Here is a 16,230-nt window from a genome sequence, read left to right on the forward strand (position 1 = left end):
ATCCATCACATAGTGAAGGGCATCTTAGTACTTCTAGTTTTTGTCAGTTAAGAATAAATATGTGGCAAGCTGGGGGGTTGGTGCATGCCTGTATTTCCAGCAGTCTGGAGGCTGTGGCAGGAGGATTGTGGGTTCAAAGACAGCCTCAGTAACAATGAGGTGCTAAGCAACTCAGTGAGACCCTGTCCCTAAATAAACTACAAAATGGGGCTGAGGATGTGGCTCAGTGGTCAAGTGCCCCTGAGTTCAATCCTTGATACCAAAAATAAATAAATATGAGTTTTCACCTTAGTTTGATAAGTCTCTAGGGCTGCAATTACTGGATGATATGGTAAGACTACATTTAGTTTTGTGAAAAATTACTTAATTAACTTCCAAAGTGACAATCATTTTCATTTCTACCAGCAATGACTGACTGATCCAATGATCCACTTTTTTGACATATTTGGCATTGTCATTAATTTTCAATGCCAAAGTGAAACATAATTTTGAACATCCTTTAAATGCTTATTTGACATCATCTATATTATTTGGTGAGGTGACCAGATCTTTCACACATTTTAAATTGGATTGCTTGCATTAATATTTTTGAATTTTAGTAAGTTTTGTATATTTAAGATACCAGTCCTCCACCAAATCTGTATTTTGCCAACATTTTATCTACATCTGTGAATGGTTTGTTCATTTTCTTAACATTACTTTTCATAGACAAGAAGTATTTTTATTTCAATGAAGTTTAGCTTACCAATAATTTTCTCTTCTGGATTGTGTTTTGGTTTTGTATTTAAGTCAACACAAAACCAAAGGTTGCTAAGATTTTCTCATGTTACCTCTTGGGGGTGTAGTCCTTTAACAAATTACTTGAGTCTGGGTACTTTTAAGGAAAGAGTTTTATTTTGGTTCAGAGTTCTGGATGAGAGATGGGCAAGCACGTCTGACTAGAGGCTGTGCTGTATCACAACATGGCAGATGGCAGCACAGAGTGGAAGCATGTGCTAGAGATAACATAAAGTAAGAGAAGAAGCAGGAGACAGAAGAGGCGCCTCTCTTTATAACAAGCTAATCTCATAGGAACTGGGCTAGTCCTGTCATCCTTGGAGAAACTACAAAAATTCCTGCTGAGTGTGGTTCCCCTGATCTAATCATCTATTAAAGCCGCCCTCACCTCAGTACTGTTACAGTGGGGAGCAAGGAGCCACCACATGAATTTTTGGGGACATAGTCAAACCACATCCACACCATAGCTAAGAATTTTATAGCTCCACATCTCACATTTGCATCAGTCATCCATTATGAAAAATGTAAGATCTCTGTCAAGATTTTCTTTTTTCATGTGGATATCTATTGGTACCAGCACCATTTATTGAATACTATTATTTATCTTTTAAATTGCTTTTAAACTTTGTCAAAGATCAGTCAACTTATATGAGTGAGTCCTGTTTTCTGAACTCTGTATTCTTTTTCATTGTTCATTCTCTTGTTTTTTTCTTTATTCACCAATTTCACACTGTTTTGGTTAAATTAGCTGTATGGTAAGTTCTAAAGTTGGTAGTGTCAGTCTTCTTAGTGTTTTTCTGTTCTTCATTATGAGAACCTGGTTGGGTGATGTTATAGTTTCTATCTGGAATATTCCACAAAGCATCATACTCAATGTAGCAATATTCATAGGTGTGGCTTCTAAGATGGGATTGGATCATGAGTGCTCTGAGTGGAGAATTCATTGATGGCTGAATGGTGATCACTGGGAGGTGGTGGAAGATGTAATGCATAATTAGCTGACTAGGGGCCAGCCTGCAATAGTATTTCTTGTCCCCTGCACCTTTCTCTGTCTCTCCTTCCCAGCTGCCATGAATTGAGAAGTTTTCCTTCACCACACCTTTCCACCATGCTGTTGTGTCTCACCTGAGGATCAAAGCATTGGAGCCAGCTGACCATGGACTGAAACCTCTAATACCATGGTCCAGAAGAAATCTTTCCTTCCCTTAGTTTTTTTTCCCTTAGCTCATGGTCACTAACAAAAAGATGAATAAGAGTTTTTTGTAGGTAAATATACAAAGACCTGGGGTCCTCCCAAATATCAGCCCTGAGGATAATTAACTTCAAGGGAGGCAGTCCCAAAATCTAGCAATACGTGGATTACCAATTAAATATTCTACCAGTTGCTGGCTCCAGCAGCTTCTATTCCTGGTGTGCTGTGATTCCATGTGTTAGGTTTTTTTTTTAGTTTGGATATGACAAGCTGTCCTGGGACCTCAATTCAAGATAAGAACTAGAGATTTTTAGTTTGTTCAGGGTTTTAGACTTTTTTTATTGTGAGAATAAGTGATGTCATCCAAACTATTTCTATGTTGGAGGAAAAAAATCTGAAATTTCTTTTTAAAAATTATTTATATTAGGTGAATCAATGGAAATGTATAATTCATACATTATCAGATATAAGAATAATTAAATAAAAATTTTTAAAAAAAGAATTATGTAACTATCAGCAGCATCCAATTGGTCTCCTCCTCACAATCTCCTGAGTGCATTTGTCATTATTCCCTGTCTTTGGTCACCAATACTGGACCTAGCAAGAAAAATATTTGGATATCTAATATCATTGAATTCTTTTTTCTTTTTTTTTTTTTGACTTTATAGAATGGATCATTGCGTAATTCTCCAAATAGACAAAGGTTTGCACTGTAATTTTTAATGTGATAGAAGTTGGCAGTTTATTGTTGTCCTCAATTTTGTTTACCTACACTGGTTAAAGGAACTTGGTGTAAAACCTTTTCTGGTGATCTTAGATGAAGAAGATGCTAAAAATTTCTGCCATAAGAAGAGGAGGAAGATGATGAATTTGCAAATAAGATGATGTGGAGCTAAATATTTTATCCTCTTTATTCCTTCAGAAATTTGGCTGGTGACTTAAATGGCCATCAAGTCACTTCAAACCCCTTCGTTTCGTTTCTCTTTTGTTTTGCTAGAGTTCCAGAGCCATCACATGAAGGTGATTAGAAATTTTTACTGTAGTTATTTGATTTTATTTATGTTTTTTCTCTTACAATGATTAGCATGTGTATGTCTGGAAATAAAAGCTTAGGGGAAAGTAAAGATAGGAATCTATACTAGTTTTCCATTGGTATGTAGTGCTAAATTAGCAAAAAAAAAAAAAAGGTTTAATAATTGTGGAAATATGGAATGAAGTGTGTGGATTCTCTGATTAGTGTCTTCTGAGGCTGAAGCCCAGGTCTGATCTGGCTACAGTTCATGTAGAGTTCAGATTATTTTCCAAGTTTTCTACAGATATTGGCGGAATTCACTTCCTTGCGTTTGGAGGATTGAGGTTCCTCTATATGAACCACAGATACTGTGTGCCTCCCACAGCCCCCTGTGTTCTTTCTCAACTGGCATTTTCCATCAGAACTGAGAACTGTGTTAAATGTGGCCTAGGGACTTCAGCTCAGATGTTCCTTGGGCACTACTTCATGTGTCCCTCCCAGGATCCTGAGCGTCCACTCCCTGAGAATCCAGAACTGAGGGAGCAGGTGGAATAAAAATGTCAGCATATTTGGAAGTTGTGAATAATAAAAAATGGAGAAGGTAACAGAGAAGCAGGTGGAAATCAAAGAGTTTGGGAAAAGAATAAGTACAGTTCAGGAATGCCTAACATCACCCAACCTCTGAAGGAGCAGCCTGAGCTGAGCACTGGCAACTAGGAGAGAAACATCCTCTGCAGTGAATTTGTGCATCTGACTGAGGAGTAGAGCTGGGTAGACTCAGAGAGGATGATGTAACTTGGAAGTATCAATTCTAAGAGGGAGATGATACAAGTATGGGGGCCTGCCCTATATCTAGAGCCTTGAATTTGGAGCTGATCCACATAGTTGATGCCCACCAAGCAAACATGAGCTCAAAGGGAATTCAGAAGGCTTGCAGAAGTTGGAAGTATCCACTTGTACTTTAAACATTTCTGCTCTAATTTAAGCAGAACATAGTTAAAAAGATCTTGCATCAGAACTAGTGATGTTCATACTTTCCTGCACTTTCAGTAGAGGAAGGTTTTCACACAATATCGCTCACATATTTCTTAAGCGTATTATTATTCTTAACCTCTATTAAAGACTTGGAGTTAGGATTTCAGTATTTCCCTAAAGAAAGGAAAGTAGTGGGAGGGAGAATGTCAGCAGTTTTAACCATACATGGTAGTGCCCCCAATGGGGTTTTGTGTGACAGCACAGGGTGTGGGCAAGTGGATCAAGACATCTGTTCCTAATGAAGAGGTCACCCATAGCAGACATCTGTGAGAACAGTGGTTTCATAGTGGAAAGTCATGAGGTATAGATAGGTGGGAAAGGATTCTATCAGGAGGGGATGTTATTACATCCTGGGAAAAAAACAGAGCATCCCTGACAGGACATTTGGGCAGGAGTATAGGTGAGATGATAGGAGTTTACAACCATTTGTATGCATTCATTGAATAGACACTGATGAGAGCCTCCTCCTTCTTGGCCCTGAGTTTGGATCTAGGTCTAGAGAGACAAAACATTCTATCAGCCTTCATACTGCTGCCAACTTGTTGACAAGCAAGGCACAAGAAGTGACAGCTTTCTCATTGGAGGAAGTAGTCAATGCTATGTCAGAAAACATCAATGGCTGTGTCAATATACCTGGTAGTTTTCAACAGCTGGGTGACCTGGCTTGGGATAATGATTCCTGACCTCTTCGATTATCATGAATTCATGGGCTCCAGGTTGTTTCAAAACAATCTCCACTGCCAAGGTCTAAAGATGAAACTGATAACATCAGTGGCTACTGACTGTGTTCTGTTCAGCTGGAGGAAGGAAGGAGCAAGTTAAGCGAGATTTTTCAGTTTCTCTTTGCCAAATTATTTCTTCCTTAACTTAAGTATTATCTCTTTACATGAAAGCAAATGAAACACTGGTGATATTTGAATTGCAGTTCTTGTTCTTTTTTCTTTAATTTCACATCAAATGGGGGGCGGATAGGATTGAAACAATTTTTGTGTTTGCAGTAGAAATGTAGGGGCAATGTAGGGATAAATTCTGGGTTTCTGACATTCAAGTGGTTGATAAAGAAATAATTTTTGGCTCTTAGCACCCAAATAAGTGAACACACCTGCTTTGCTTCTCTGTTTACCATCATACATATAATACATAACATCTTTACATATTTGAAAACTTGCATTCTAAGTAAGTTAAGCTCAATGTATGCATTTGCTGATCCCCTGTAAGTAAAGCATAGTGCTGATTACACTGCGGCATGCAGAGGTAGAATATTGCAGTCCTTGTGGAAAGGAGGTTAAAATGTTTGCACCAGATTCATCCAGGGTTTTCAATAGGTGAGAACATGGATAGTGTACACCACTACACCAAACCTGGTGAGAGAGTCCACATTGGATTCTTGACCTATTGAGGATTCAGGACAAAAGGAGTCTGAAAATTTTCTGAGTGTCCCACAGTTGAGGTGCACAAACACTTGGCATGGGTCTCCTGCATGTTTTCCATTCACAGATCATATTCAGATAGTAGAAAAATCAAGAGAAATCTCACAGAGAGGGAGCGGATAAGCATGAAAAATATGAGTTTGTGCAGTGATTCTCCAACAAGATCAAGATCCTGCCCAGAAAGTGAAGCCAGAGGAATTCAATTCATGGGGTGGGGATAACTTTCCTGTGGTGAGAGAATATTCACTGCACTCAGAACTCCTCATGGCTTCAGGAAAAAAATACATTTCCATGTGATCCCATTGGTGGCCCTATACCCAGTGACAAAGACTTCCTCTGACCTCACAGAAATGTGAGGTCCCTCCTGCACTTAAACAAACAGGAAGAAAGGGTATGACTCTAGGGCCAAGAATGGGAACTCATCCCAGGTTAGGAGACACAGATGGAGGGACAGTTTGTACTATGGCTAGGTGATTTCACAATGTAAGATTATGTCTTCAAAAATGGAGTACAGCGCCACACTAAATATGTAGTCTATGATCTGCGACCATTGTCTACTAAATTTATCCTGAATTTTCCTGGGCCAAAAGAAACTTCTAATGGAAGTCAGGAATTTCTTTAAAGCCTTAGATAAATCTTAGCACCAGTATCATTACATAGACTAATGGAAAATGATGTGGGTTGAGAAAGGCCACACAGATTTTTTGAGCAATGTCTATAAAATGTTTCAGGTCCCTGCATTATTTGGCATGTGAGTGAAGTGACTGAAAACAAAAATAGCATCACATTTACAGCTTCCTCCCCATATGTGTGGCCTTTACATGCATTCAGGATTATATGAACTCTTTAATCACATTGATCTCATAAACATCTTGTGTGTGGCTTGAATAAAATCCACAGCTAACAAATATTAAATGTAGCCTTAATGATTTTAAGAAACAAAAGCAAAGCAATCCAACATAGAGGAGGAGGTAAAGAGGTAGGGATGTCAAACTTAGGTTTCACTGAAAACTGTGAGAGAAAGGAAACAAACATAAAAATGAAATGTGGTGATGATATATTGAAAAATAACAGAAAAATTTAAAGACCTAATAATGGACTTTCTTAGTGTTCTACAGTGGTCTTTATTATTCTATACTTCACAGAGTTAGAAATCATGGATGATTATTCAGAGAAGAATATCAGGACAGCTTTACATTGGCAAAGTTATGCATTTTTGACTTGAGGAAAAGCCTTACTATCCACTTTGTTCTTAAGGAAATGATGAGGTATCTTCTGCATAGCCCTGAAGAAAACATAACTTTTAGGGAGACTATTTCTGTGTGGATGGTTTCCCACATGCCCAAGAATGAAAAGTGAGAAGTAGAATTATTGTTAACTGCCTTATGAGTAAAAATTCCTCATTTGTGGTGAGCTTCTGAAGAGATCATGGGGCCTGTGTATCAGCCTGGAAGGCAAGGGCTCCCCACATTCCATGACATCTCCAAATTTCTATGTTAGTACGCTACCTGGCGCACTCAGCCCTACCTCTCCACTCCTGTCCTACCTCTACACTTCAGCTCTGAGGTCTGGAATCCAAAATCTTGTTGCAGTGTGGTGATCAATCTCTTTTGACAGTAAGTTAATGATTACAGTTACTGTCCTCCCTTAGTCCTGATGAATGCTACTTGATTTGTTTTTAGCCCATAACATGTTTGGGTTTCTTCTGTGCAGTCCCAGGCTCTACCTATAAGGCCTAAAATTATGATGGCTGTATTGGTCAGCCCTTCAGAAGAAATCATCCAGGAATTGCATTATCAACTGAAAGAGAGCAAACAAGAATTGGGAGACCTCAATGAAAAATTGCTTACAGACTACTCCCTAGCCAACCAGCTGCAAAAATATGGTAGGTTGTACATAGGATCCCAGTCACCAAATGAATAATCTCCTATTTCCTCTCTGAGATAGAAGATGCCTTCCAAAATGGATTCTGCTCTTCCTTTACTTAATGTAAATTTCATTCTTAGCATATTTTTAAAAGTCTAGGATTTAGTATATTACCCTCAGTATCATGGCAATGGAAAAAGGATACCTTTAAGAAGAAGGACAGCACATAAACTAAAATTGGAACTATACAGAGAAGATTAGCATGGCCCCTTTGCAAGAATGACACATTTGTGAAGCATTCCATATTTTTAGAGCACTAATCTCTAGGATATATAAATCACTCAAAAACACCAATAAATGGGCCAAAGAACTGAACAGACACTTCTCAGAAGATGATATACAATCAATCAACAAATATATTAAAAATTGTTCAATTATAGAAATGAAAATCAAAATAGTCTAGATTTCATCTCACTCCAGTCATAATGGCAGCTATTAAAAATACAAACAAGAGTTTGTGAGGATGTGGAGGAAAATGCATACTCATGCATTGCTAACGGGCCTGCAAATTGGTGCAGCCAAAATGGAAAGTAGTATAGAGAATCCTTAAAAAACTGGGAATGGAACCACTATTTGACCCAGCTATCTCACTCCTCTGTCGATACCCAAAAGACTTAAAAACAGCATACTACAGGGATACAGCCACATCGATGTTTATAGCAGCACAATTCTCAAGAGCAAAACTGTGGAACCAATCTAGATGCCCTTCAGTAGATGAATGGATAAGGAAATGTTTCATATATATATATATATATATATATATATATATATATATATATATATATATATATATACAGAATGAAATATTATTCCTCATTAAAACAGAATATAATCATGGCATTTGCAGGTAAATGGATGGAGTTAGAGAATAGAATGCTAACTGAAGTTAGCCAATCCCCCAAAACTAAATGCCGAATGTTTTCTCTGATATAAGGATGCTGATTCATAATGGGGTTGGGGGTAGGTAGCATGAGTAAATTAGATGAAATCTAGATAGGGCAGAGGTGTGGGAGGGGAAGATAGGGGACCTAGGGGTAGAAAAGATGGTAGAATGAGATAGACATCATTACCGTAAGTACAGATATAAAGACACAAATGGTGTGAGTATACTTTGTGTGCAACCAGAATATGAAAAATTGTATTCTATTTGTATAATATGAATTCTAATGCATTATTTTTTTAAATAAGGCTGAAAGTCACATGGAAGACATGATTACACATATTTATAAAACAATTTGGAACCACATAATATGATGAATGATGGACCAAAACTCATTTGTAGTTTTACAGCTAGCCAATTCCTTTTCCTGTCATTGTTGCTGTTAACCCCAGCTGGACGAATCAGGACACATTCTTGTGTGTGGCTCACATACTATCCAGGCACAATGCACTATGTTTACATCCACATATAAATGTCTTTGGCCAAATGAGGAAGTGAAGGGGCATCTTTATAAAGGAGATTCAGGAAGATGCTTGACTTTGAATAGGGAAGAGTAGATGAGGCGGATGTCTAAGAACCTTACAGAACACTTTCTGATACAGAGGAGGCCTTTGTTTGGCCTTATTATTATTTTCTTTCTCTATTGCCTAAGGGAATTGTGCTAAGATGGTTTCATGGGCATGTTCTTATTAAAATCTCAAAGGCCATGTAATCTATTGTGTAATTCTGCAGGCTTCAAGTTCCTTCTATTTCACCCCAGATAATCCAATATTAAAATCCAGAGCAAGCCTGGGAGCTTTCCCACTTACATCTTTTATCAATGATTTTCTGAAAGACCTCATTACTCACGAAGGCTCTGACTGCCATAAGTAATACCACCTTCAAGAGCTATTGGCGGAAGGGTGTAGACTGGCTGAGTGTCTTGTCTTCAAGCTAAGCCCAGGTAATGTGGCCATAATTACACTGAGCTGGTCCAAGGTCCCTGGATCAAGGGATGCTCCACTCCCAAAGTGATTTTTGATCAGGTCTTTTGCTATCCATGTCAAAATTAGAGCATGGAAATGTCAGTTTCCATGTTATATAGGAACACACAAGCTGCCTGTGTAGGAACACAAAAGCAAGTATACAAGTGAATATCATAGTGCAACTATATCTTTCTCCTTGGAAGAATGTGGTCTCTGGATGAGGAGACAGAATTCATCTAATGTTAAAGAAGAGGACAAAGAAGCGACCTCATGTTAGACTGATATCATTCTTGATTAGAAGTGAGAGGGTTCCATTCTCAGCCTGAATTCTTACTATCTATAGCCTTTGATCATTTAATCTCTCCTAAATTCCTGTCTCCAGATTTCCAAAAATCAATCTAGTAGTAGTTGGAGCTATCATGTGTGGAAAAGGAATGTTTATGAATGCATTTTTTTAAAAAAGTTATAGACCTTCAGTCTTTGGAGCTTGTTTTGGGCCTTGGTAGTACCACCTGATGATAGAAACATTGCTTTATACCTCCTGCAACTTCCATAGAGGGAATTTCTCCTCATAACAGCCCAGGCTGAATTTTTATGTTTGTCATGATTGATGAGAAAAGAGTCATAAATTATTATTAACTAAAGAAAATACATTACATTGGGACTTACTCTGGTTTGTAGAGTCTGTGAACTTTGGAAAATGTGTAATGGCATTTATAACTTCTGTGGGCTGTGCCACACAGCTAGTTTAGTAAGAGTCCACTGTCATCCACCTGCTCATCTCTCCTTCACTGAGAACCTCAAAGCATCATGTCTGCGTATCATCAGCTGCGTACCTGGCAAAACTTTTCTCCCCATATGTGGCTCATCTTTTAACTTCGTTAACAGTGTCTTTCACAGAGCAGAGGTAGATTCTAACAAAGTGCAACTTCTCGGCTCTTTCTCTCATGAAATATGCCTTGGTGTTGTGCCTGAGAAGACATGTACAAACTCAAGGACTCTTAGGTTGAATATTTTTCTTCATCATCTTTAGGAGGCTTATTAAACATTTTATGTTTTATATTTTAGGTCTGTGATTTCTATTTAATTTTTGTGAAAAGTGTAAGGTCTGTGTCCAGTTTCATTTTTGAGGGATGTGAGTGTCCACTTGTTACAGCACCAGTTGATAAAAAGTCTCCTTTCTCCTGTGGATGGTCTTAAACTCCTGATCTAATAACTTTAAAATATCTGTTTGGTCTCTCTCCTAAAATAATGTTTACTCCAAAGTTTATTCCCAATATTTCCTTAATTTATACCTTAGGTGCCACAGTTGGTCAGGTGAGTGACATGAATGGAAGTAAATTCAAATTTCAGTAAGTTTCCCTTTTCAGTTTACCTACCTAGTGAGTAGACTGTGTAATTTTTTTTTTCATTTAAAGAAAGTTAATTGGCCTTTAAGTGGCTCAACTTGCCAATAAATGAATCAGGTAGTGGCATCAGCCTAAGAAACTAGATGCATCCTTGTCATTTGGCTTCATAGTTCCTTAGTACTCAGGAGAGGAAAGGTCTCAAGACAAAACCACAGTGTTTGTGGTTAGCATTCCTGGTTTAATGGCTGCAGTGAACACACCTGGAGTCTGCTGGGCCTGCTGGCCAGTGTGACATTGGTCACTTTAATTCCATGCATGACATTGCTTGTGAGTAGTAAGAAATGAAAGATGTACATCATAAACCCCTAAGCAAAAATATTTGACATGACAAACTAGATGTAATATCTAAAGACATGAATTCCTAAAAAGCCTCTTTTATCAACTTTATCTATGCACCTGTTACCCCAAATGCCTGTACACCTTTGACATTATCAACATTAGCTCATATTTTAGCAGAAGTTTCCACATACTTATCCTTCCACTGGCCAGCTCTCTTTTTTGCCTTTTCTATAGAAACCTGCCTTTTTATCTTTCAAATTTAATCTGTTACCAACCAGTAGAAATGAAAGATTCTCATCTTTTTTTCCTCTTAAAATATCCTCCTTGAAGCCAGCTGTGGTTGCCAACAATTGCATTTCTGCAGTCAAGAAGGTACAGAGGAACTCCTCCTCCATATGGAAGCAGTTGTCTCCAATTGCAGCTTGGTCTTCCTGTTTAGCTGCTCTGAGTTGTGGAGATGTACACTTCCTCCCCATCCAGCACACCTTCTTCCTATAGCTCTCTGCTTTGCTAGGTTCAGAGTCCTCCACAAACTCCTCGTACATGAACTGTAGAGTCCCAACAGATTTGCCCGTATCACCACTGCTCTTCATGATGACTTTGTGTAGGGTTAAGAAATTCTGATATTTGTGAGGATATGCAGCTATCTAGTGTTGTGGAGTTTTCACCATAGTATCCAGAATGATCTGCACAGCAAGCTGTCTGCCACCCAGTAGGTCCCAGAAGCCTCAGCTGGATTGGCTGTGGAGGAGGGTGCTCTGCCTTTGTTGTCTGGGAGACTCCTTTTAAGGGGAGTCAGAAGGAGGAGGCTGCAGGGTAGCAGCAGAGTGTGGGCCAATGAAGGAGAAGGCAGGGGATCCAGGCTAGTCTATGAGGGGATCCACCCTCTTCCCTGCAGCTTCCAGGCTATGTTATGTGCATGCTGTAACTATAGATGCCACTGACCAAAATCTCCTCTACTGCTTTTACTTTTTCTATTTCAGTGTCTCAATTTCTCCTGATTGTTCTGTTTAAATCTAAGACTGTATTTCTTTCAGATTAATTCTCCTGTTATTATTTGAGTCCTGTTGCTATGTAGGTGAGTTGTGGAAGGACAGGACTCTTTCAACAGTCCTGCAATTTATTCTTAGGTTTTAGTCAGCCTGTGACTTGGGTTGTGACCTTCCCAACTACTCTTGTGTTTCTTGTACCTCTGCAATCTGGTTAGTCCTATGTACACAATCATGATTTGCAGTGGACCCCCACTTTGTGATTGGTACAACTGAAGTTCTTTCAATGGAGTCCTCACGAGCTGCATCTAGAGGAGAACTTTATGTCCATACAAAGGTCACACATTGATACCATGGCTCCATGCTCCGAGGCTCCCATGTGTCTGTAATGAGTGATGTGGAACTACTCACTACCTACTGGACATTTCTGAATTTGATTTCAGAAAATTGTGAAGATGGAAAAGAGTAGGAATCACAGGCTTCCAGGTAACAATGAATACCAAGGGCATAGGAAAGGATGGTAAAATATGACAAGGGTCCCCCATAATGAAACCAAGAGGTTCAAAGTAGCCACATATTTCACATGCAAAGGGAAACAAAAACTGCTGGTATGACTATATTCCTCAACCAATGAAGAAGTCCATCTTTTAACAAGGTGCCCATTGTACTGGTTCTGGTCTACATCCAGGTAGACGTAATCAATCTCACTAAAGTTCTTATTTTTAACTCACAGAATATACATATGGACCAATTGAGGATGAGACTAATATATAGGGTATTGATCAATTGAGGATGAGATGTATATCTGTTTTGTTGTGGTTGACCTTAATTTGTTGGCAGGCCTTTCATAGCCATGAAATTGGATAATGGAGATTTATATCTCCATATACTGGATTGCATTAGATGTCTTGGACTCTACAATGTCTCTGAAGCATTAACTGTTGTATGTTAACACATATAGAAAAGTTTGAACTTGTGTATGTTCTCTGTGTGCTGTGGGTCATGGTGGTAGCATACAAAGAGAGTTGAGACACCTACTCCCTCAGCTAATTGTCCAGCCAGTAAAATGAACCTCTTCTCGGGTCTCATGTCACGAAGGCAGCTATACTCTGCCTTCACCCTTTTCTTCCTTTTTAAAGGGAGTACCCCTGACCTTCTGTGACCACTCCCTTAGGCCTCTATCATCAACTCCTGGGACTCTTGCATCCAGTCCTTCTTGTTTAATCATACTCTTTATCCCACCAGGCTGAGAAAAGAGGAACAGGAGGAAGAGGAAGAAGTAAAAGAACCCTTGCCAGACTCATTGGATGAGGACCATAAAACTTCCTGCAGTCAGTGTGAACTGCCTGTTGTCCACCATCCTCCCCAAAATAGTGCTGACCTGTTGGGTGAACGTGAAGTCACTTCTTCTCTGGTTGCAACTCGTGAGTATGCCATTAAAAAGAGAACTGAATTCAATAGCCATATTTCTGGGTGTTCAGTGAGAAATTCAGGGTGACGAACACAGGACTAACCAGAAAGGGGAGGTTGCAGAGATTATACCAAACTGACAGGCACTACTGACACATGTGTATAGCAGGGGTCTACATGAGTCCTGTCTGCTAAACTAGGCCAGCTGATCTTTCCTAAAAGTTCTTGCTAATTTTTTTCTTGCGAATTTTTTTTCCAAGTTGAAGGTACAATTTTATTTTTTTCCAGCTTTTATTCCTTTAACATCTTAACAAAAGAAATTTTCCCAAAGTTTAAAAAATCTTTGAAAAATATACAATTTCATATTATTTACACAATAAGTACAGGTTCCAATATCATACAAATATTGTAATGTTAGAAACACAGTTGGAAGGCATGATGTAACTCACTGCTTTTAGATGAAAGACTAATGGACAAGTTCTCATATTTCAACTATCTTTGTTACTTGTTATCCTGATATATGAACTGTTAGGCACCTGAGAGGCTGGAAGACTCCTGAACATGAGATGAGCTTCAATACCTTCTATTTTGTTTGATCTTATTTATTTTTAAAACTTACCACACTTATCTCTTTACAACTTTGCTTTATTCACAGCTAACTTTATTCTCACTACCCTAAATGACCAAATAATAACCACATGAGCTGTTAATGTATACATGAATCTAAAAATCAAACATAAAAATGAATAGCCAAGTTATATAAGATATATATTTAATCCCAGGCAAGTCCCTATGGCTTCATGAGCAACTTAGATTCTAGAGACAGGTGTCAACACTTCGGTTTCCATGCTCTGAACTATATTTTTAAAAAACATAAAAAAGGACTGACAATAATTGGAATAGTTCATCTCTTTATATTCAAGAAACCTACGATTAAAAATTCTAAATTATAGTTTTATTTATACTTAAAAATACATTGGAAATTCTGCATATGCCCATGATCAAGCTTATTTCCAATGCACATTACTTCAATTTTGATGACATGGTTTGTTCTGACAAGTCCTTTTACAAGCTGAACACCAAAATAGGGAAACTCCTGTAGATTTTCGCTGGCATTGCCACAGACGATGTGTATTGCTTCCTTGCTAATGGTGATGGGTGACTCTCATCTGCCTTTTATCACCTGAACAGTTTTCCGACCATAATGATAATAACTGTAAGCTGATGCAGCTGTGGTGAAAGCTGTAAAATACCAAAGCATCTGAAGGTAAATGCTATCACCATAATTGAAAACTGGAGCTGCCAAAGAAGCTGCCACCAAGATTAACTGAACTGCTGTGTTTACCTTGCTGATGAACGTTGGTTTTAATCTAGCAGTAGCATAACAAGGATTGAAATACTTAGCTAGTGTTCGCGGTGTTGGAAGAGTTCGATATCTGACATAAAAAACAGCAGCAATCAACATTACATCTCTTGAAATTATCATATAAGTAAGTGGAACTGGAATAAGATCTGCATAGGTCAAGCTAACATATAAGATACTGATAAGTATTTTATCAGCAAGTGGATCAAGAGCACTTCCCAAAGCTGACTTTTGATTGGCCCAGTTTCGAGCCATAAATCCATCCAACAAATCATCGGTTAGCCCAGCTAAAGCAAAAACTCCTAGTGCAACATTAAAATCTTCTTCAATAATCAAATATCCCAAAATTGGAGCCAAGCCAATTCTTGTCATCGACAACATATTTGGGATTGTCCATGGATTTTCATACGGACTGGGGGCGCTCGCCAGGACCCACTCGCCGCCCAGGGCCTCCGCGGCGGCGTCCCCTCCTGCCGCAGGCCCCGGGGCCGCTTTGCCCGCGTCTGAGCAGTGGCTCCGTGGGCCGGCTCTGGGCAGCCGCAGGGCAAGCGCGGCCGGGCACAGCGACCAGCGCTCGGCCTGGCAGCTCAGGCAGCAGGGCGAGAGGCAGCAAGGCCCCGCGGGAGCGCCCCTTACCCTACTGCACCCCTAGCACCCAGGCGGCCGCACTCAGGGCCCCCCAGGAGCCGCGCACCAAGCCAGCATGGCCCTGCGGCCATGCCGCGAGGGCCGAGGTGGGGAAAGCTCAGCAGCTTGGGTCCCTGCGGGAGCCACTTCTCCATAGAGACCCCGAAGCGCCAGGGAAGCATGGCCTCTGGTGCCTCCATACTCTCTTGAGAATTTTTGATCCTGAACACTCAGTGCACTTCAAGTGTTAGTGACTGTTCAGATAGGTTACTACTCTTTACTGTGTCTTTGGAGATACCATTTGCATGGACCCTCACGCATGTGCCTGAAATTATTCCTGAAGGCATGACTTAGATCCTGGACACCTGTGCCTCCTTTAATAAAAAGTATCCTATTCCCTTCTTATGACAAAAGCTCTTTTCACTTGGACAATGTATAGATTTCATGTATATATTTGTTCTCACCATCTAATCTCAAATCTATCAAGAAGCACCATCACATCTGATGGAGTTAGTTCTGAGTCTTGAAAAGTATTCTAGAAGCCAGTCTTCAAGTTATTCCTGATCACTGGGATAAAAAATAGTTTTAATTGGGAGAAGGTACCATTATTATTTTATGGAATGGGACAATATGTCCATTTCTGAAGTCACAGCTTAAACTTCAGCAGAACCAGTTGGCCTCTGGGACCAACCGTCAGAGAGCTGCAGCCTGGCAGAGAGGCTTCTCTGCAGACTCAACTATGGTGAGGTGGCACAGACCTTGATTACACTGAAATGCTCCAAAGTCCCTGGTTCATAGGACACTCCACACCTTCACCAGTAACATTTCACCAACTGTCTTGTATTCCACATATCAATTGAGGCCATTACAATATGA

The 16,230-nt window shown here is 39.5% G+C and overlaps 3 pseudogenes; 1 reads left to right on the top strand and 2 right to left on the bottom strand.

Annotated features, from left to right (window-relative positions):
- Positions 1-5,334: 5,334 nt before the first annotated feature.
- LOC110599080 (ras-related protein Ral-A-like) lies at positions 5,335-13,419 on the bottom strand (annotated as a pseudogene).
- Positions 7,530-7,622, top strand: LOC120891006 (U6 spliceosomal RNA; annotated as a pseudogene).
- A 977-nt stretch (positions 13,420-14,396) lies between the features above and the next one.
- Positions 14,397-15,262, bottom strand: LOC101962032 (cardiolipin synthase (CMP-forming) pseudogene; annotated as a pseudogene).
- Between the last annotated feature and the right edge of the window lie 968 nt (positions 15,263-16,230).

Source organism: Ictidomys tridecemlineatus, chromosome 11 (assembly GCF_052094955.1).
Source record: "Ictidomys tridecemlineatus isolate mIctTri1 chromosome 11, mIctTri1.hap1, whole genome shotgun sequence".
NCBI classification, from domain to species: Eukaryota; Metazoa; Chordata; class Mammalia; order Rodentia; family Sciuridae; genus Ictidomys; species Ictidomys tridecemlineatus.